We start from the raw sequence: 23,061 nt of genomic DNA on the forward strand, positions 1-23,061 counted from the left end.
GCCAACCACAGGGGTGGTGGGTACCCCAGGCACTGGAGATTTTAAACCAGCGTGTTATTTCTAGGGTTGACAATGTTTTCAGTTATTTAGGATTTATATTTTTAATTATAGTGATTTGAGTGTTAATGAAAATGTTTTTAGACTATTTTTGAAGGGGTTTAAGTTTATCCCCACCCGTAAAAGTAACCTTACTAGGGTTATTATGGACATCAAGATGTTTGTTTGCAAATTGAACCTTGAGCATATTTTTCGACAGGTGACCACACCTCATTTGAGTACAATACCCCACCGAGCTAGTACACACAATCCTCCTTTACACCCTCAACTTAAGAACCTGGAACAGGTACTCGAGAGGGAAGTGCGTAGGGTGCATTCCCATACCTAGGTTAATTACAATTTATCCAGTGATGAACAGAAATTGTTGTGTGAACTGAATTCTAATTCTATTGTTAGGGTGATGGAGCCAGATAAGGGAGGGGACATGGTTTTGATGGATAGCATTCTATACAAAGGCAAGATGCGTGCCCTTTTGCATGATGGTACTAAATACAGCAAGGTGTCATTGAATGAAATCCACATCTCCTACCACAAAATTGATTTAGCCCTCAAGGACTTGTTCGACCAAGGGGTAATTGACTTTGCAACCTATTCTTTTTTCTATTTTTCATTCTATTTTAAATCTAGAATTCACAGGAAGGCTACCTTTTCCAGTTCCTACATATGGTTTTCAAGTGCCCATCTTGTATTTCAAAAGAAGGGCATTATTAAAGGCCAGTTGGTTAGGGCTAGTCACATGACTTCATGTGACGAAGATTTCCATAATGAATGTGATACTATTGCAAAGATGTTTGCGGAAAGGGGATACCTTCAGGACATGATCCTAGAGGTTACAAATGATGTCTTGTTGGGTAGGCAGGACAGATTTCCTCCTATTTTGGGGAATAGTTCTTTTGTGGTTCATCATAGGAAAACTGGTGAGGGTAGTGATATGCAGTACAATAGAGCCTTTATTACTAATTTTAGTAGTGACTCTTATGTTCTCAGAGGTGTTTTTGAAAAGGAAAGGGGTAAATTCACTGAGTTTACTGACCTGGATGTGTTCAAGGGCAAGCCCCTCAAGGTTATTTATAGAAGGGGACACAATATTAAGGATTTACTTGAGCAGAACCAAAACCCTAGTGTTTTTTTCCCACAGTAAAAACGGTAATTTCAGGTGCAGAGCCTGTCCTCAGTGTCTCCACATTTACCACGCTGATAGTATTTACATCAAAGGAAGGGATAAAATGGTGACGGGTAAAACTTACACTAACTGTAATAGTTGTGGGGTTGTTTACATTGACTTATGTGGTCAATGTGAGGGGTTTTATGTGGGGAAAATGGAAAGGCAATTGAGACGTCGGATGTACGAACATTTCAATGACATAAAAAAATGTAATACTAACAATGCATTATATAGGCATACATTATCCTGTGGGAGTGTTGATTTCACCTTTTTTGTGTTGGAGCTTTTACCTAGGGATATAAGGGGAGGTCCTTGGGAATCTAAGTAGGCTTATTGTGAAACTTATTGGCAAATTGTTCTGGAGGCCAGCAGATTCCCGGGTCTTAATGATTGTGTTTCTTTGTTACCCCTTTTAAAACTTAGGGCTGCTAAATTATGATTTATTATGATGACACATCAAATTGCAGGTTAATGTATCTTTTTAAGGACTTTTATAATACTATGTACTTGTACTTTCAGGTACTATATGTGGTGTATGTTTTTTTAAATTAGTAATTGATTCCTTAATTAATGTGAGTTGAGTTGTATTTATATGAGGTACTTTTATCATGGTGCATTTTCTGATGAAGTCTGGGAGGTGCCCAGATGAAAATGCATTATTTGGTGGAGCGTTACGCTTTTCTGTGTGCCAATAAAGAGTGGAGTTCCTGTCTTATTTTCAGTCCAGTGTTTTGGTTAATTGGACAGTATTCATAATCTGAGCTTATGCCCTACAGCAGGGTTGTGATTGTGAGTAAAAGAGGGCATTCAGACAGCATTTGCAGGACATACTAGATAAGTAGGACAACATAAACTGGTGTTGATAATGGGTGACCTGAATGCACATATCGGGACAGACAGAACAGGATATGAACAATGCTTCAGTCCACATGGCTAGCACAACAGGAATAAAGAAGGAGAGGTCGTTCTATGGCTTGATGGTGACCAACAGATATGTTTCAGCAAGAGAGACATTCACAAGATCAATTACAACAGTGTCCAATGTGCAACTGAAGTAGCAATTGCAAAGTCATCCCCAGTGAAAAAATGGGCCTACAGCATAAACCAATGGTTGCAACAGTCAACTGCAAGCAGTGGAAAGAGAAGGCCATAAGGTCAACAGAGACCAGGCTGAAGATCTGTAAGTCATCTGGAGAGAAAGCACAACAGTTCAAGGAATTACTCAGGGATCTAGCATCAGAAGAAGAAGAAGAAGAAGAAGAAGAAGAAGAAGAAGAAGAAGAAGAAGAAGAAGAAGAAGAAGAAGAAGAAGAAGAAGAGAAATGGCAGCTGTTCAAACAATATGTGTAAAAACTACAGAACAGATATGTGGCAGAGCCAGGCATAGAACTAGGGTACATAAGGAAAGCTGGTAGCGCAATGCAGAAGTCCAGGAAGCTATCAAAAGAAGGAAGGACTGCAGAAAACATGGGAGATAGAAAAGACAGACCATCCTAGGAATAAAATACTTGTTGGCTAAGAGAGGAGCTGCGATAGCAAAGAAGAAGGCATATGAGGCACTCCGCCAGCTCCTGCTCATGAGTTCACAGGACATCAAAGGCAGATAGGAAAAGTACTTCCAGCAGCTACTGAATGAAGAAAACCACACAGAAGCTGTACTGCCCCAGACACAGCCTATAATGAGAGAAGAGGAGGAGTCCACCGTAGAAGTATGAACAGCACTAAGGAAAATGAAGTCAGGGAAAGCAGCAGGCTCAGATGAGGTCACAGCAGATATGATAAAGATGTTAGCTGAGATAGGGGGGAAATGACTCCTGAGGGTAATCATAGTGGGGTCTTTATTATATTATCAAAAAGACAGGTTTGCAACAGCTACATCAAAAATGCCATTCAGCAAACTGTTCATAGTGAGATCGTGGTACAGTGCAGATTGGAAAATTTGCCCTTTCCACACTGTAGTGCGATCTCGGAGTCAGTATATATAATTAATGGGAGGGCACCTACAAGAGTGAATTTGCTGAACGGCATTTTCGATGTAAGTGCTGTTCGCAGACCTGTCTTCAATAATATAATATAGACACCTCATAGCGGTATGGAAAGAAAGGTGTATCCCAGATGATTGGAGAATAAACCTAGACATGCCAGTATTCAAGAACAAAGGGGACATTCATAACTGTGAGTAGTTTACAGGTATTAAATTCCTATCACACTACATGAAAGTTCCGGAAAGAATGGTTGATAAACAAATATGCAGAATAGTAGAAAGTAAGATAGGAGATGAGCAGTTCAAATTTAGATTATAATGCAACACAAATGACCAGATATTTGCAGTGAGACAGATTCTTAAGAGGAAGCTAGAGATGAAGAAAGAGTCCAACTGGGCAGTCCTGGACTTGGAAAAAGCATATGAGAAGGTCACAAGAAAGCTGATTAGGGCAGTTCTTTGGTGGTTTAAAGTCACAGAAACATTGGTAGAATTAATGCGGGCTATGTACCCAATGACTTAAGTAAGAATAGTGTATGGTCTCACAGAAGGGTTCCCAGTGAAAGTAGGTGTGCATCAATGTTCAGCTCTGACCCCACTGCTGTTCATATTGCTGATGGACTACATTAGCAAACAGGTTGGAGGGGGCAGATGAGGTTGCTGTATGTAGACAATGCAGCATTACAAGCAGACTATGAACAAAAACTTCAGCAAATGATAGGGAGAATGGAATGTAAAACTGAAGACACATAGGATGAAACTGAGTACAGATAAGACAGGTGTAATGGCAGCAAATGGAGGAAATCAGAAGACGCTGAAAATTGTGATAGAAGAGAAAATAGTGGCCCAGATTAACAGCTTAAGTATCTAGGAAGAGTGGTTGAGAAGAAGGAAAGTCTGAATCAGGAGGACAAAACTAGAATTAGAGGGGCTGCAGCCGTTTAACACAGAGTGTCGGGGATAGTGTATGACAAAAGAGTGCCAAAGAAGTTGAAAAGTAAGGTGTACAAAGCAGTGGTGCAACTAGTATTACTGTATGATACAGAAACCTGGGCAGTAAAGGTAGAGCAGTTGAGCAAGATATAGGTGATGGAGATGAAATGCTTGAGACAGGTGATAGGATATACACTGTTGGACAGACAAAGAAATAGGCATATAAGACCAGGAGTCATAGTAGCTCCAGCTGAAGAAAAGGTCAAGGAGAGCAGATTATGGTGGGTCAGGCACATGTGCGGAAAAGCTGATGATTTGGGACAGACAGGAAGAAGGCAACAGATAATGAAGGTGTCCAGCAAACAGGTAGATGGATTGTGTGAGAGAATACCTGCAACAGTCAGACATGATTATCAAAGAAGGTTGGAGAGTAGCATTGAATAGAGAGAGATGGTGACAGTTAACACAACATCATGACACCTCAACCACATGTAGTAAATAGGAAAAAGGGTGATGGTGATGATGATGATGATGGTGATGATGATGAAATGTGATAGCAGAATCCTAGTCCAAGCCATTGTGGTGGCATAGAGGTATAAAGTCCTGACTACAGCCCAGGTGATCCAGGTTCATTGTGAATGATAGAGCAGCAAAGAAGGATGGTCATACCCAACCTGTGTAGGAGAACACTCATTGATGATGTGCCCTAATGGGGAGCATGAACTAAAGAGGGGAATTGTCCTCACATGTAGTCAATGAGTGTGGGGTATGGGTAAGGGAGTGAGTAGGTCTAATGAAAGAACCCCCCCAGATGGATGAAAAGATGGCTGAGCCCCCAGGATACCCATAGAATCCACAACTTGCCCCAGCAATACCTGGGTAAACCAGGGGTAATAGATTAGCTGATAGACCTGGTGTGGACATGGGGTACTCTGGAGCCAAGACCAGTAGAATGAGGTCAAGGGGACTTAACAAAATTAAAAAAAAAAAAAACCAGAATCCTGGTCCACTGAACTTTGGACATCTGCTATCATGCTGAATATCTTTTAAAGCCAAAAAGTAGGCGTCTACATCATTTTTCCAGCTTAATTTCTTTAGGGTGTATTCAGCAAGAATTATCGCAAGCCTTCCAGGGTAGAAATGTGTTGTCACAGCCTGTATAGATTGTAGCACTAAGTGTGCAGCTCTCAGGGATGGCTGTGGTAGAATGTCAAGTAATCTTTACATTTTGGTTAGACTCATCTGCTACTTCCTTAAGGTATCCCTTTATACTGCCACATGAATATTTCTAGAAAAAGTCCATGTGTGGGAATAGGAAGTTCACAGTTCAGAGTAACCCTTTTCCTGCCATGAGGAGGTTTGAGTAAATCCCTCTATAGCCAATATTTAACACTTCCCCAGTTACAGAAAGTTTTCAAGTCAATACAGTACTAGTTCCCTCCACTTTAAAGGATAATCACTATCTCAGGGAATGGTTAATCAGTCAGCTAGTAATTATATTTCTTTAATAAGCTTGCATTTCTGGATGGAGTGAAAAGAAACTCATGCAGATAATTTCCTGGTAGCTTCATAAAAATGACAGTTTCTGCAAAACTGGTTCTGCTGCACTTTCCACCAATGCACACATCCGTAGTATTAATGGTAACAAACAGATCTAGTGAAACAGCTTTCTTGAAGATATAATAAGTTTATTTCCACAGGGCAAAATAAAAATCATTCCTTGCAATGAACAGGATGAACAAAATAAAAAATAATGTCCAGATTTTTGGCTTTGGTAAATACAATTCTTGCAGCAATTCTATACTGATGATTTTAAAACAAACCAGTATTTACAGGCAATGGACAGGCTTTACTCACAGACATGCATAAAATAAATGTATCAATGAATTCTTCATTCTTCATGGATATTCATAGTCATATATTGAAAGGACATTTCTAGCTCAATTCCTCCCTTCATACTTGAATTTCCCAGATATTCCTTGACATAATCCTTCTTCTCAGACTCAGAAATATAATAATCAATTTCTACTTACTTTTCCATTTCTAACCATTTCTACTTACTTTTCCATTTGTAACATTCCCAGTAGTCACCTCTTTCTTGTTAGGATCAACCAGTCTGCTGTTGAAGGAATACTATTTGATTTGCTGATCAATATAGTTGATCAACCACAATTATGCCACAATATGCACACTTTTAAAATGTTAAATGATTAAAAATGGGTAAAAGTGAGGGATTCCAGAAAAGAACTGCATTGAAGGAAAAAAAACAAGCTGCACCAGAAGAGTGGAATACAAATGGGTAATACGTGAAGCAGGTGTATAAGTAGAGTGCCTTAAGAATGCATCCAAGAGAAAGGTGAAAGGAAAAATATGCTGCTATGAAAGAAAGGGGAAAAGGAAGAAAACAAAGGTAGAGAGATCGATACAAAGGTAGAGAGATCGGTACAGACAGCAGTCAGAAGTAATGAAAGAGAGCCTAAGCTAGAGGTGTCCATGTAGGAATCAGCACATTGAAGAAAGCAAGAGAGAGAGAGAGAGAAGTGCAAACAGACGTACAGGCAGTCAGTTGGAAAGACAGAGTAGGGAAATGACAGAGTAGTGAAAAGGGCTTGTAAGAAAAGTGCAGACGGGGTAACCGATGGGAAAGATTCATGGGGACAGGTTAGGGTGAGGCAATAAGCATATTCAACAGAAAATATCTCAGTACTCTTGGCATGAGCTTCTTCATCACTATCTTCAAACTGTTGTTTCTGAAATACTGGTATAAATACATACCTCACACTAAGACATGTAGCTGTACCAGGTCAAAAGTAACACTATTTGAATATTTAGTGAAAAATAGCTGTATTGCAGCTGTTCCAATTCCCCTCAAATGTTCATGGTTTTTTTTTGAAGGTGTGTGTGTGTGTGTGTGTGTGTGTGTGTGTGTGTGTGTGTGTGTATGTGTGTGTGTGTGTTTATACACATTTGTGGTATCTTAGTTATTTATCTTTTTTTTAATTTAGGCTCAGATTGCTCAGTCACATTAAACTTAAAAACTTAAAACAAAATTATATTTTCTAACAAAAGAGCTTCCTGACATTGTGCATGATTATATTCTGTATACATCATCATGTCTGTGTAAGGAAAACAGGCTGCATGATTTCTAGCATGCAGTCACATTTCTGCATTCCCATCCCTTATGTAAATATAGTTGATCAGGAAATGCAGAGATGTGCATAGGTGCGAGACTGAAAGTTTGGTAGTAAAGGCAGTAAAATCTGAATATATTATTATTCCTACATGTATTTCTTACTATAGTCATACCATAAATTCAGAAAATATTATCACAAATAAAGTAGTGATAAAATGAAAAGCAGAGTTAATTTATAGAAGATGTTTGTTAATGCAAATAATGTATATTTAATGATAATGGATGAAGATGAGAAAAGGATGATATGCACTTTTTTACAAGGGGCATATCCAGAGATACAACTGCTCAAGTTGAAGATATTACTTTTAAAAATATTATAATATTAAGACTATCCTCACATGAATGGATTAAATTTTGCTTTAGGGAATAATGTGGTGTCTGCAAACTGACATGATTTTAAAGCCATGCATTGTGAAATTTTCACTCTGGGATATACAAGGATGGACCAATAAAAGACTTGTTTCCAAAGAATTTGAAGCGTATGAAGTATCTTTCATATTTATGTTACTTATGGGTGCCAGAATTATAGGGTGGGAGTGAGGGATCAAGATCCTCCCCACTTTCAATAGCTGTCCAATGTGTCCTGAAACCGCCGCTGGAGTAGTGATTATTCAGAATTATTCACACTGGTGTTTCAGAAGTAACCACAAGATCAAGAGGTCAGAAGAATAAGATTTGAATAATAAATTATCTTTTTCTGTCTGCCTGACCTGTGGAAATGCCTATATGAGTGTTTCTAAGGCATTCCGATCAACTTCTTTCATGAGAAAATTTGCATAAAGCCAAACATAATGGGGAATGAAGGCTCAAAACTATGGATAATTTTTAACTATTATTTACTCATTTCAAATTTTAACAGAACAGGTTTGGCTTCAACATGAATTTTTTGAACAACAGCATTACTGACTGACTTGACTGAAATCCTTTGCATACCTCTCAACATTTGCTTACGAATTCTGAACAAAGCCAAAAATAATGGGAGATAAAGGGCTAAAAACAGAGGCAGATTTTAAATATTGCTCTTATAAACATAGAAAGCTGCTGGGATAACAGGTTTTGCATTAGCATGTATTTTCTGAAGGATGTGCTCTAAATGATTGTCATGGTTGAAGTGACATCCCAAACCCATGTGCAAAAATGGTAAAAAAATATTGTAGATGGATGAATGGATGAAGTCTCATATTCAAAAGTTTCATTATTTAGTAAGCAAAATTATCAATGGTTTGCCAGAAAACTACAGATTTTATAAGAAATGGACCAAAAACATGAGGCAGTAATTTGGACATTCTATGAAACTGTAGATAATTGAAAGGTATGATTCCGATGAGCTACCAGAAAATCAAATATTATATAAGGCACAGGGCAAAATATGAGGCAAAATCAAGGATGTTCTACAAAAGTCTGGATAGTTTATTTATTTATTTGTATACTGCTGTTTGTTTACCAGGTAAGTGAGCTGGTTTATTGACCCTTTTCAGACACAACCTGGGATTAACAGCAGTAAAGACAATGCTTTACAAAAGTATAATAACACATTAAATTCATGTATGTACTTTATACAGTTGAGAGGTATGTTCTACAAGTGGTTTAACGTTCATGAGTTGCTGCAGAACTGCATGTTTATTGCCTTTCATCCACCAGGATAGGCTTTCACTCTCCTGTCTAACAACCTGTTTTAGGCAGAAATTGCCACACATGTACATCTCACTGGAGTTAGACTGACCTCCAGTGTAGTAATCATTTTGCTGTATTAAATTGTTCATTCATTCATCCTCTTGAACCCACTTTATGCTGTTTTAGGATGATTATGTGTAGGTACTGATGTCCCGACAAGCTATGCAAGTAAGCCATTAAAAACAGTTTGGATACATAGATATTTCATGGCCAACTAATCTTATCACCATTCACACCTTGCCAGTACCCTCACTCAGGCAGTACCTCCTTTCTCCAAGAGGGACATACCAGTACAACTCAGGGTAAATTTGTGGATACCTATCTCAGTCACTAGTTTTTGTTTAAAGTAAGATAGTGAATCTCACTGCTTAACATGTAGGGGAAGTTTATTTAAAAGGTTTGGGAGGTGTTGACTTATAAGCATGTCTCTCTACTGCACTGTATTAATCTGTTGGTGAAGATTTAGGTCCCTGGTTCTAATAGCAGTCAAGATATTGGACTTGTGGAAAAACAGGAGGTCCAGGGCAAGTAGGTCTCTAACAGTACTGTAAACAAGACAGAGCTCTCCTCAAAAGTCTATAAAACACTAACACTAAATAAAGGGAGAGAGTTTCCAGACTCTATTTGTAGCTCTAAACTAGACATGATCTACCCTTCACAAAGCCAATCTTTTGTAGGTTAAGTCAAACAAGAGTTTTGAGATCACAGTTTATGAGGTTAGTTATGGTACACCCCATGGTTTTGCAGATGAGGCTTGTAAGGTTGATAGGACTTTACTACCCAGGTCAGTTGTAAGACTACTATTATCAAGGGACATCGCCAGTGCACCATTCATCAAGGACAAAGGCAGTAGCTAGACATAAATAGATTGAGGAGTGTCTGCACGGGTATGTTTAGCACTATTATACAACCAGGTATATAGATAGTAAATGATAATACAATCAAAAAGACTGTCATATACCAGAAATCTGACTAAACCAAGCATATCACATGCCTTTTTTCTTATCCAGGTGTTCCAGTTTTATGAAATATTTTATGGAGTAACAGACCTTGTTGATAAGCTGTGTGATATACTTAAATGGGTCAGTCCCTGGCAGTACTAAATATTTTGACTCTGACTTTTGGTGAAACAAATCTCTTGGAAAAGGACTCCATGGACCAAATGTTGTGTACTGCCCCTCCACCCCAGTGTACCCCATACTTTTCCCCTATCCTGGCCATACCACACCATTTAGAGACTGCATTTCTTATTTTTTCGTACTCTGTTGTACTCTTCAGAGTTTATTGCTTCAATATATATCCTAACTGTCCATGATTACACCATAATAAATGAGACAGAAATAAATGAAGCCAGAGTCGCCAGCCCTCCACCCCCTTGAAGCCATTTGATTTTAGTTGTACTGACTTGAATTTTAGGGATAGCTTTTCAAACCTTTTGAGACAAAGGCAACCTGAACAAAAATTGTGGCTAAAGAAAGAAACAAAAGCATTCTTACTCATTTTCTTCCTTCATCCTTTCACCACCTCCTAAATGCCCAAGACTGCAGTGTAATAACTGCGGAGAAAATAATAGAATTAAGCTGATAGTCTGTAGGCTGCTTGGGCTTCAGATGCTATGAGATTCTAGATACTATGAGGTACATTTTAGAGTTTTTTCCCACAGCCTTTTATTACAATTATGGTATGGACAAAAATCACGACAAACTAAAGAAATTCAGTCTTATTTTTTTTTTCTTTCAAAGAAGAAATAAGTTGTGGCCAAGGCTTAATGATCAAAGTTGACAAAAAGTTATGTCAAGAATCTAAATGGCAATGTTCAGATCTGCTCTGAGTTACAACAGAATGGCATTAAATATACTGATCCCAAGGATATTGCCAATATCCTGGCAGATCGATTTAGTGCCAACTTCACCCCACTCTCACCTCCTAAAGGGCCCATCTCAATACCAAAAGATTGCCAAATTTCGATAATCACGGCCACACAAGTAGAAACCGCACTCTCTAAAGCTAAGATTACAGCATCCATGGGACCAGATGACATCCCAGGCTGTGTACTACATGAAATACAAAATTAACTGGCACCTCACCTAAGTGTCATGTTTAATCATAGCCTCACCTTAGGCTTCATGCCCACTGAGTGGCGCACAGCTACAGTTATCCCACTCCACAAGGGAGGATCCACCTTGGATCCCAGGAACTACTGTCCCATCAGTCTGACAAGCCTGATTTGCAAGGGCATGGAACGCATTATCATAGAACTTATAAACAAAGACATTGGCAACCTTCATACACTGGACCCCACCCAGTTTGGGTTTGTGAAGGGCAGATCTTGTCTCCTGAATCTGATTGACTTCTTCAAATCAGTCTCCAGAGCTGTGGACAAGGGTAAGGCAGTCCACACAGCCTACCTGGATCTCGCCAAGGCCTTTGACACCATCCCCCACTCTGGAATCATAGATAAACTTACTAAGCTGGGCATAAATCCCTACATCACTCGATGGGTTGCTAACTGGCTTACTGACAGAACCCAGACAGTAAAAATAGCCAACTCCAAATCCAGCTCCAGACAAGTGGCAAGTGGAGTACCTCAGGGTTCAGTCCTGGGACCACTCTTGTGTGGCATCTACTTCTCTAAAGTACAGGCCAACACTAAGGGACTCTGGCTAACAAAGTTTGCAGATGACTGCAAACTGGGAGCCATTATTGAATCCCCAAATGATGTGGATATTCTACAAAAGGGCCTTACAGAAACAGATGCCTGGTGCCAGAGCCATGGGCTCAAGCTTAATGCCAAGAAATGTATAGTTATCCCCTTTGGAAAAAAACATGTACCCAGGAATTACCACATAGGTGGTAGGACACTAAACATCGAAAGTGTGATGAGAGACTTAGGGACACAGGTGGACAGTGGTCTCACTTTCGATAACCACATCGCCACAACAGTCAGGAAATCCTTCTATGTGGCACACCTCATCACTAAGGGCTTTTCATCCAGAAAAAGGAGGTCATTGTCCCACTGTACTCATTCCTCATTAGACCCATTATAGAGTATAATGCCCCATTTGGTATGTACCTCACAAGACATCTGCAACAGCTGGAAAGGCCACAGAAATACCTCACTAAAAGAATCACAGGCCTAAAGCAGATGCCATATACTGACCGTCTAAAAAAACTCCAGCTATACTCTGTGGCATATCGTCTACTCAGAGGCGATCTCTGCTTAACATACAAGGCCATGTCAAACCCTGAGCTGTTGGACATGCTCCACTTAAAGAAATCCCAATCCCTCAGAGCCACATGCTCCAGGGATCTAAACCTTGTCATCACAATGAGCAAAACATGCTGGAGGGATAGGTTCCTGACCCAGAGACTCCCCATACTCTGGAATAGACTGCCCATACATATCAAGCAGAGCGCCTCATTGGCCCTCTTCAAAAGGAACCTTGATGTTTGGATGGGAGATAGGAAATTCACCCCGGGATCATGTCAGTTGCCCTGCTAGACAGGGGCCTGGAGAAGTAAATATTGTGGGATGAAATATCCAGGGAATTGTTATGGCTAGGCTTGTATAGGCCCTAGGGCCGATAGCCTAGTACCAACCTATGAACCTATGAACCTAAGTAGTTCCCAATAAACTAAAAAGATGAATGCTTGCAAAGACACATGGATCATATCTTAGAATAATGTCTCTTCCTGTCAAAAAAAACAAAGAAAAGATAGTCACCTTCTGTGTATCCCTGTGATGTTAGATTGGGATGAAAGTGAATGAATATATGGCCTCAGTTATATATTTTACGTTGCTGCTGTTGCACATCATACAGCATGTCTCTTCACCCAACCCTAAAGACAACTAACATCAGTGTATCCACCTGACAACCAGAATATTGCAACATATTTTAACTTGCTGATTACAGATATATATTCACAATATCCAAGCTTATCCCCATCTCCCAAAGTTAGCCACCTGTATATACATTTTTGATATGTGATTGTGAGAGAAGAAAAAAGTAAGCACAATTATGTCTTCAAGCCTGTTGCACCTAGACAGTGATGTTTTGTGCTTACCTGTGAGGTATGATTGTGTGAAAAGTTAAAGAAATAATGACTACACTGTCACAGTCCCACAAAAGCCACAGTGACCTTTTATGCATAGTACATCTGAGGTTTAATTGTGAGGAAAATTAGAGAAATAATGAAGACATTTTTCCTTTTCCCGAACAAGTTATAATGACCTTATGTTCATTCCTCAGAGATTTGATTGCAAGGAGGATTTAACAAATAATAATCTCAATTTTTTCCACCCCCCCCAACATCCCCAAAATCTAAGTGATAGCAACCTTCTGTGCACACCTCAGAGGTTTGATTGTGAGAAGTATTTAAGAAATAATAATTGCACTCTTCCCAGCCCCCACTGCCCGCAAACACAAATTTTAGCAACCTTCTGTATATGCTTCTGAGCAGGGCCAGATGTACAACAAGTGAGTCCAGGACAGAACCCTCAATAAGCCTATGTCAAACTCCACTTCTACAACCTGAGTTGTAGAAAGTGCCAGGATCTAGATGTTCTGCGGTGCATTTTATGCCTTATTTTTCAAAGATAATGACTTGTAGTGTGTAGATCACTGTGATTATGCTCTGAATGAGGAGAAAAAAGCATGTTTTTTACACTGGAAAGGTTATTCACAAGCTTTTAAGTACCTCTAACTACTGCTAAGCTCTGCTCACACACTAGAAAACTAACAGTAATCCATGGTCATCACAAAAGAGCTGTTCATTTAGACTATTTTCTTAAGTCTGACTAAAGTGTTTGACAGTGTGAATGAAGTGTTTAACAGCTTCCTACCTCTCTTCTGCAGTGGTTGCTCCCCGTATGACACTAGTAAGTGTGTTACAGCACTACTACACTTTTTCTGCAACTTTTGAATATATGGCTACTGAGTCATATACCATGCAGGTGCAACATTAGCTTCATTTGAACATTTCTACAAAATGTCTGTGTAGTCATTCAAAATGTAAGTCACATTTAAACTATATACACCTTGTGTCCTAGATATGTCTCTGTTATGGTAGTAAACAGCTAAAAGTCTGGTCTGCTAGATTACTAAATGCCCCTTTGTCTTCCTCCACCACAGTCTTCAGCAGATTCCGGCATACTAACATGCTGATGGAAACTTATGCATGCAGTGAGTGTTGGCAAAAAATGATGCTAAAGCATGGCATGTAACAGGAAAACATCTATAAATGTAAGTGTTTGTTTGAGGAGGACATTATTGATATTATCAAGATAACTATTAAAGCTAATATCAGTTTTGTGGAATTGTGTGCATTATAAAGAAATGCAGGTTCTGCAGAATCCCATAAGTACCTACACATGCACACTCAAGTCATAGTGCACAAACATTGAATTATAAAAAACATGTTTATACACATTATAAAATGAAGTGAAATACTATCATGTTGTGGGAGCCTGTGAAAACATTGTGTCTAACAAAAAAATGGCATTAAACATAGCTGGGTAAAAGAACTGCAACAGGAAATAAAACTGCTTGTGTTTCAAGATTTTAACATTAACAATATTCTAATACCGAAATTAATATATCATGAAAGACACATCATGCAATAGGGAGGTATGTGTTATCTGTAAACTGCTATGATTTAATTGACATACACAGTGAAGCCATCCATTTGGGGTGGACAGGGCTAGAGATATTGAGGAGTATTTACAAAATGTTATGAAAGATAAAATATTTTCATGTTTATATTAAAATAGGCAAAAAATGGACATTGATGCTTTCATAATGGAAGACTAATACAAACAGAGGGTTTTAGTAAAAATGACAGTAAAACATAGCAGGTTGCATGAAGATATCCACAGATATAAATGTTGGCTTGAAGTACAAATTATTAATATCAGCAATATTCCACTAGTAATACTCCTATTACATGTAAGATGCATTATGCATTAAGGAACAATGTTGATGCATGACCCACTTTGGGAAAGGATTAAATATAAGTTATGGGCTTCAGGACAATCTGAAGGAGTAAACAAGCTATTGGAAAAACTCCAGTGTGCACTACTCAAGGTTATGTACAAGGGTGTGAGGAAGAGGTAAAGTTCAAAAAAAAAAAAAAAGAAAAGGTCAAAGAAAAGAGGGACTAGTGATAAGGCAAATGACAGGAAGTATTAAGGGATGACATGCAGGATGTGGGGGGTAGAGGAATTACAGTGCAGGGATGCAACCAAAAGGGCAACAAAAGAAGTAAGGATAACAAAGGCACAAGCTATAAAAGAGTTGACAGAATAAATCAACACAGGGTACAAAGGCTTTATTAGATAGATAGCAGAAAGAGTGAAGGAACAAATGACCAAGCAAAGAAAAAACTGGTGGGATATCAAAAAAGCTGGGGAAAAAGCAGACATACTGAAAGAATACCTTGAATCAAGGAAAATAGTGGGAAGATGCCAGTCCTACCTATCTATCTATCTATCTATCTATCTATCTATTTATCTATCTATCTATCTATCTATCTATCTATCTATCTATCTATCTATCTATCTATCTATCTATCTGTATATCTATCTATTTATGTATCTATCTGTATATCTATCTATCTGTGCATCTATCTATTTATCTATCTATCTATCTATCTATCTATCTATCTATCTATCTATCTATCTATCTATCTGTATATCTATCTGTGCATCTATCTATCTATCTATCTATCTATCTATCTATCTATCTATCTATCTGTATATCTATCTATCTATCTATCTATCTATCTATCTATCTATCTATCTATCTATCTATCTATCTATCAATCTATCTATCTGTATATCTATCTATCTGTGCATCTATCTATCTATCTATCTATCTATCTATCTATCATCTATCAGTATATCTATCTATCTGTATATCTATCTATCTGTACATCTATCTATCTATCCATCTGTCTATCATCTATCTATATATCTATCATCTATCTATCTATCTATCTATCTATCTATCTATCTATCTATCTATCTATCTATCTGTATCTATCTATCTATCTATCTATCTATCTATCTATCTGTATATCTATATATCTGTGCATCTATCTATCTATCTATCTATCTATCTATCTATCTATCTATCTATCTATACATATATCTATCTGTGCATCTATCTATTTATCTATCTATCTATCTATCTAGCTGTATATTTATCTATCTGTATATCTATATATCTGTACATCTATCTGTACATCTATCTATCTATCTATCTATCTATCTATCTATCTATCTATCTATCTATCTGTCTATCTATCTATCATCTATCTATATATCTATCATCGATTTATCGATCTATCTATCTATATATCTATCATCTGTCTATCGATCTATCTATTTATCTATCTATCTGTATATCTATCTATCTGTACATCTATCTATCTATCTATCTGTATATCTATCTATCTGTACATCTATCTATCTATCATCTATCTATATATCTATCATCTATCTATCAATCTATCTATCTATCTATCTATATATGTCATCTATCTATCAATCTATCTATTTATCTATCTATCTGTATATCTATCTATCTGTTCACCTATCTATCTATCTATCTATCTATCTATCTATCTATCTATCTGTACATCTATCTATCTATCTATCTATCTATCTATCTATCTATCTATCATATATCTATATATCTATCATCTATCTATCTATCTATCTATCTATCTGTCTATCTATCTATCATCTATCTATAGATCTATCTATTTATCTATCTGTATATCTATCTATCTGTACATCTATCTATCTATCTAACTGTATATTTATCTATCTGTACATATATCTATCTATCTATCTATCTATCTATCTATCTATCTATCATCTATCTATATATCTATCATCTATCTATTGATCTATCTATCTATCTATCTATCTATCTATATATCTATCATCTAGCTATCGATCTATCTATCTGTATATCTATCTATCTGTACATCTACCTATCTATCTATATAGCTATCATCTATCTATCCATCTATTTATCTATATATCTATAATCTATCTATCAATCTGTCTATCTATCTGTATATCTATCTGTATATCTATCTATCTATCTATCTATCTATCTATCTATCTATCTATCTATCTGTATATCTATCTATCTATCTATCTATCTATCTATCTATCTATCTGTATATCTATCTATCTATCTATCTATCTATCTATCTATCTATCTATCTATCTATCTATCTATCTATCTGTATATCTATCTATCTATCTATCTATCTATCTATCTATCTATCTATCTATATATCTATCTATCTATCTGTCTATCTATCTATCTATCTGTATATCTATCTATCTATCTATCTATCTATCTATCTATCTATCTATCATCTATCTATATAGCTATCATCTATTTATCTATCTATCTGTATATCTATCTATCTGTACATCTATATATCTATCATCTATCTATCGATCTATCTATTTATCTATCTATCTGTATATCTATCTATCTGTACATCTATCTATCTATCTATCTGTATATCTATCTATCTGTACATCTATCTATCTATCATCTATCTATATATCCATCATCTATCTATCGATCTATCTATCTATCTATATATCTATCATCTATCTATCGATATATTTATCTATCTATCTTTCTATCTATCTATCTATCTATCTATCTATCTATCTATCTATCTATCTATCTATCTATCTATCTATCTTTATGTCTACATCTCTATCTACACATCTATCTATCTTTCTATCTATCTATATATCTATCTTTCTCTCTGTCTATCTATCTATATTTATATCTATCATCTATCTATCTATCTATCTATCTATCTATCTATCTATCTATCTATCTATCTATCTATCTAACTGTATATCTATCTATCTGTACATATATCTATCTATCTATCTATCTATCTATCTATCTATCTATCTATCTATCTGTCATCTATCTATATATCTATCATCTATCTATCTATCTATCTATCTATCTATCTATCTATATATCTATCATCTAGCTATCGATCTATCTATCTGTATATCTATCTATCTGTACATCTATCTATCTATCTATCTATCTATATAGCTATCATCTATCTATCTATTTATCTATATATCTATCATCTATCTATCGATATATCTATCTGTATATCTATCTATCTATCTATCTATCTATCTATCTATCTATCTATCTATCTATCTGTATATCTATCTATCTATCTATCTATCTATCTATCTATCTATCTATCTATCTATCTATCTGTATATCTATCTATCTATCTGTCTGTCTATCTATCTATCTGTATATCTATCTATCTATCTATCTATCTATCTATCTATCTATCTATCTATCTATCATCTATCTACATATCTGTCATCTATTTATCTATCTATCTGTATATCTATCTATCTGTACATCTATCTATCTATCTATCTATCTATCTATCTATCTATCTATCTATCTATCTATCTATCTATCTGTATATCTTCATAGGTTCATAGGTTCATAGGTTGGTACTAGGCTATCAGCCCTAGGGCCTATACAAGCCTAGCCATAACAATTCCCTGGCTATTTCTTCCCACATTATTTACTTTCCTGGACCCCTGTCTAGCAGGGCGACAGACGTGATCCCTGGGGTGAATTTCCTTTCTCCCATCCAATCTTCAAGGCTCCTCTTGAAGAGGTCCAAAGAGGCACTCTGCTTGACATGTATGGGCAATCTATTCCAGAGTCTGGGGAGTCTCTGGGTCAGGAACATATCCCTCCAGCATGTTTTGTTTATTGTGATGACAAGGTTTAGATCCCTGGAGCGTGTAGCTCTGGGGGATTGGGATTTCTTTAAGTGTAGCATGTCCAACAGCTCTGGGTTTGACATGGCCTTGTATGTTAAGCAGAGATCGCCTTTGAGTAGACGATATGCGATAGAGTATAGCTGGAGTTTTTAAGGCGGTCAGCGTAGGGCATCTGCTTTAGGCCTGTGATTCTTTTAGTGAGGTATTTCTGAGGCCTTTCCAGTTGTTGCAGATGTCTTGAGAGGTACATACCAAATGGGGCGTTGTATTCTGTAATGGGTCTAATGAAGGATGAGTACAGTGGGACAATGACCTCCTTTTTCTGGATGAAAAGCCCTTCATGATGAGGTGTGCCACATAGAAGGATTTCCTGACTGTTGTGGCGATGTGGTTATCGAAGGTGAGACCACTGTCCACCTGTGTCCCTAAGTCTCTTATCACACTTTCTGTGTTTAGTGTACTGCCACCTATATGGTAATTCATGGATACATGTTTTTTCCCAAAGGGGATAACAATACATTTCTTGGCATTGAGCTTGGAGCCCATGGCTCTGGCACCAAGCATCTGTTTCTGTAAGGCCCTTTTGTAGAGTATCCACATCATTTGAGGATTCAATAATGGCTCCCAGTTTGCAGTCATCTGCAAACTTTGTTAGCCAGAGTCCCTTAGTGTTGACCTGTACTTCAGAGAAGTAGATGCCAAACAAGAGCTGCCCCAGGACTGAACCCTGAGGTACTCCACTTGTCACTTGTCTGGAGCTGGATTTGGAGTCGGCTACTTTTACAGTGTGGGTTCTATCAGTAAGCCATTTAGCTACCCATTGGGTGACATAGGGATTAATGCCCAACTTAGTAAGTTTATCTATGATTCCAGAGTGGGGGGATGGTGTCAAAGGCCTTGGCAAGGTCTAGATAGGCTGTGTGGACCACCTTACCCTTGTCCATGGCTCTGGAGACTGATTCAAAGAAGTCAATCAGGTTCAGGAGACAAGATCGGCCCTTCACAAACCCAAACTGGGTGGGGTCCAGTGTTTGAAGGTTGCCAATGTCTTTGTTTATAAGTTCCATGATAATACGCTCCATGGACTTGCAGATAAGGCTTGTCAGACTGATGGGACGGTAGTTTCTGGGATCCAAGGTGGATCCCCCCTTGTGGATTGGGATAACTGTAGCTCTGCACCACTCAGTGGGCATGAAATCTGAGGTGAGGCTATGATTAAACATGACACTTAGGTGAGGTGCCAGTTCATATTGTAGTTCATGTAGTACACAGCCCGGGATGTCATCTGGTCCCATGGATGCTGTATTCTTGGCTTTAGAGAGTGCATTTTGTACCTGTGTGGCCGTTATTACTGGAATTTGGCAATCTTCCGGTATTGAGATGGGCCATTTAGGGGGTGAGAGGGGGGTGAAGTTGGCACTGAATCGATCTGCCAGGATATTGGCAATATCCTTCGGATAAGTATATTTAATGCCATTCTGTTTTAGCTCAGAGCAGATCTGAGCATTGCCATTTAGATTTTTGGCATAGTTATAGAATGCTTTGTGGTTGTCTTTGGAATCTTTGGCAATTTTATTTTCGTAACTAGCTTTGGAGGATTTTATGAGGCATCTCAGTTTCTTACTGAGGCTAGTAAGGGAGTTTTTTGCATCCTGGGATTTTCCTCTTTTCTGCAAAAGTTTCTTCCTTTTGTTGTAAAGTTTGTTTATGGCAGGGGACCACCAGATTGGCTTCCTTTTTTGGATGAGAGCATTTTGGTTCTATTTGGGATGGCACGATTCATGCATGAGTGGATGTGCTCGTACAGTGCCTTAGTGTAGGATTCAGCAGTTGAACTTTCAGTTCCCGTCTGCATGGGTGTCATGAAGTTTGTCACTTCTGACTTGAGTAGCATGAAGTTGGCTTTGGAAAAGTTTTTTATGGTGGTTTCTTTACTGAGGGTGGGGTGGGATGTGGATGTTAAGGGTGATTAGCTTATGGTCAGACCTGACTAACGAGGGGGTGACCATAGGTATGGAGCATTGATTTCCCATGTTGGTAATGACCAGGTCTAGGATATTGGAGCCCCTGGTGGGACTACGGATTAGTTGATCCAGGGCGTTGGAATTTATGAATGCCTGGTTTGGGGCTTTTTTATGCAAAGGTGTTGGGACATGAGTAGTTTTCCCAGTTAATGGCAGGGTAGTTAAAATCACCCAGTATTAGGGTGTTTGGTTCAATCTTAATATTTTCCAGTATGTTTAGAAAGGTGTAGTGAGAATCTTGGGGTATGGTGGGGGATCTGTAGCAAGCTACAATTTGTATTGCAGTCTTACCTAGTGTTAGTTGCACTTGCAGAATTTCAGACACATTGTGTTGGCCAACTAGCCTGGTGGTGTGAATATCCTTGGTGAATATTGACACTCCTCCACCTTTAGTGTTTAGGTCCTGGTTTGGTGGCGAAAAAATGTGGTAAGAGTTGTAGCGTGGTAATGCAGGGGTGCTCTGTGGAGCCTAGAAGCAGGTCTCAGTTAGTGCACAGATATCGATGTTCTCCATTTTAGGAGTGCCTCGAGAGAGTGCATTTTGAGGTTTAGACTTCTAGCATTGAGTAGCATTACCTTCAGATTTTGCATGCTTGTACCTGTTACGGTGGTGGTTTTGTCCTTTGAAGTTTGCCTAAAAAAGGCACTATAGGGGTGCCAAGAGCCTTAGCCAGAAACCTGAATCCCAGCGGCGACAGGTGCAGACCATCTCTGGCAAAGCATCGTGGTCTGTCAATCATGTCATCCCAGGCAGACAGATACTGGATCCCCTTTGAATTACACCATAAGCTTAGCCAATTGTTGAAGTCAATAATTTTATCCTTATATTGTGGTATCATTCTGGGTGAAGGCAGGATGCTACTCAGGGCTAGGGTCATACCTGTCTGGGCCACATGATCCGAGAGCTTTTCCATGTCTCTTTTCATGTAGTCCAGGGAGGTACGTCTCAAGTCATTCACTCCAACATGGACAATGACAGAGTCATATTTGTACTTGTTGTGGAGTGACTTGAGTGCATGCATTATGTGGCGGATCCTGGCACCCGACAGGCAGCTGACTGTAATTTTCTCCATATTCAACCTGATGAGAGGGACATCAGTGTGCCGGACTATAGAGTCAGCTATGACTAAAGTGTTAGGTACATTGTCTTGCCTTAGGGGCTGTTGCTGGGTGGCACACTGGTGTTGTGAACTATGTGACACATTGGTTGTGATTGGTGTTTGTTTGCGTTTCAGCTTCAGAGGTCTTTGTTGCTTGGGCAGGTTACAGTTAAGGGCCTCTGCATATGTGGATTTAGTGTTGCTATATGTGGGTGTTGGTGGTGCGGGTTTAGAAGGGCTATGTGTTGCTTGAGGTGTAGTGTGGGTGTTAACCTTCTCCTCTTGACTGTTTAGCACAATCTTGGGTGGAGAGAGCTTTGCTTCCATTTTGGCTATGTAAGTGCATCTCTCACAGGTTGTAGTGTTGGGTGGTAGGAGGAGAGGGTTGTCTGTGTACATGAGGCAGTTGCTGCATTGCCTCAGTATGCCCAGATTCACCAGGTGGACAGGAGAAATCACCGAAGCTGACCCTTGGACATGCCTGGTTTGGGGTTTTTTTCTTTGTAAAGTATAGGAGCTGTTTCCTTAGCAAGGTACTTTGCAATTATAGGCTGTTTAGTGCCTACTATTAATTTCTCCTTGTTAACAAGGAGAGTTCAGTGTTTGTATGAGTTTAAGGCTTCCTAGTGCTTTCCAGCAGGTATTACAGAAAGTGCTAGTCACAGGGATGCTTAAAGGTAAGATTGAAAAGAATGCACTCTGCAGTGTGCACTAGAGAAGTTAGATGTGAAAGTAGGTAACTTGAGTTTTACCTGTTTAAAATGTTAAGGTTTAGTGGAGAGTTACTATTTTTAAAACAGCAAGATGGATTGAAATGGGTGGTCACTTTTGTATTTTGGTACTATGAAATACTGTAGGATGGCCAATAAATTTAAATAATTAAAGGGGTGGGATTTCAAAAATGATGATTTTGTGATTACTCACATAAACCAGTGAAAGTAGAGAGAAATGAGATATATGGTCAGATTAACATAAGAGGCGGGCAACTAGAAAGACAGTGGTATTTAACAAGACAACTTAAATGGGTGGGAGGGCGGGAAAAAATTCTGCCTGACTCAGAACAGAGAGAGATGTGGTCTCTTTTGAAGTTTTAATATGCTGTTAAAACAGAATG

The sequence above is a fragment of the Protopterus annectens genome, chromosome 4.part1 (genome assembly GCF_019279795.1).
Source record: "Protopterus annectens isolate FY-2018-M chromosome 4.part1, PAN1.0, whole genome shotgun sequence".
NCBI classification, from domain to species: Eukaryota; Metazoa; Chordata; order Ceratodontiformes; family Protopteridae; genus Protopterus; species Protopterus annectens.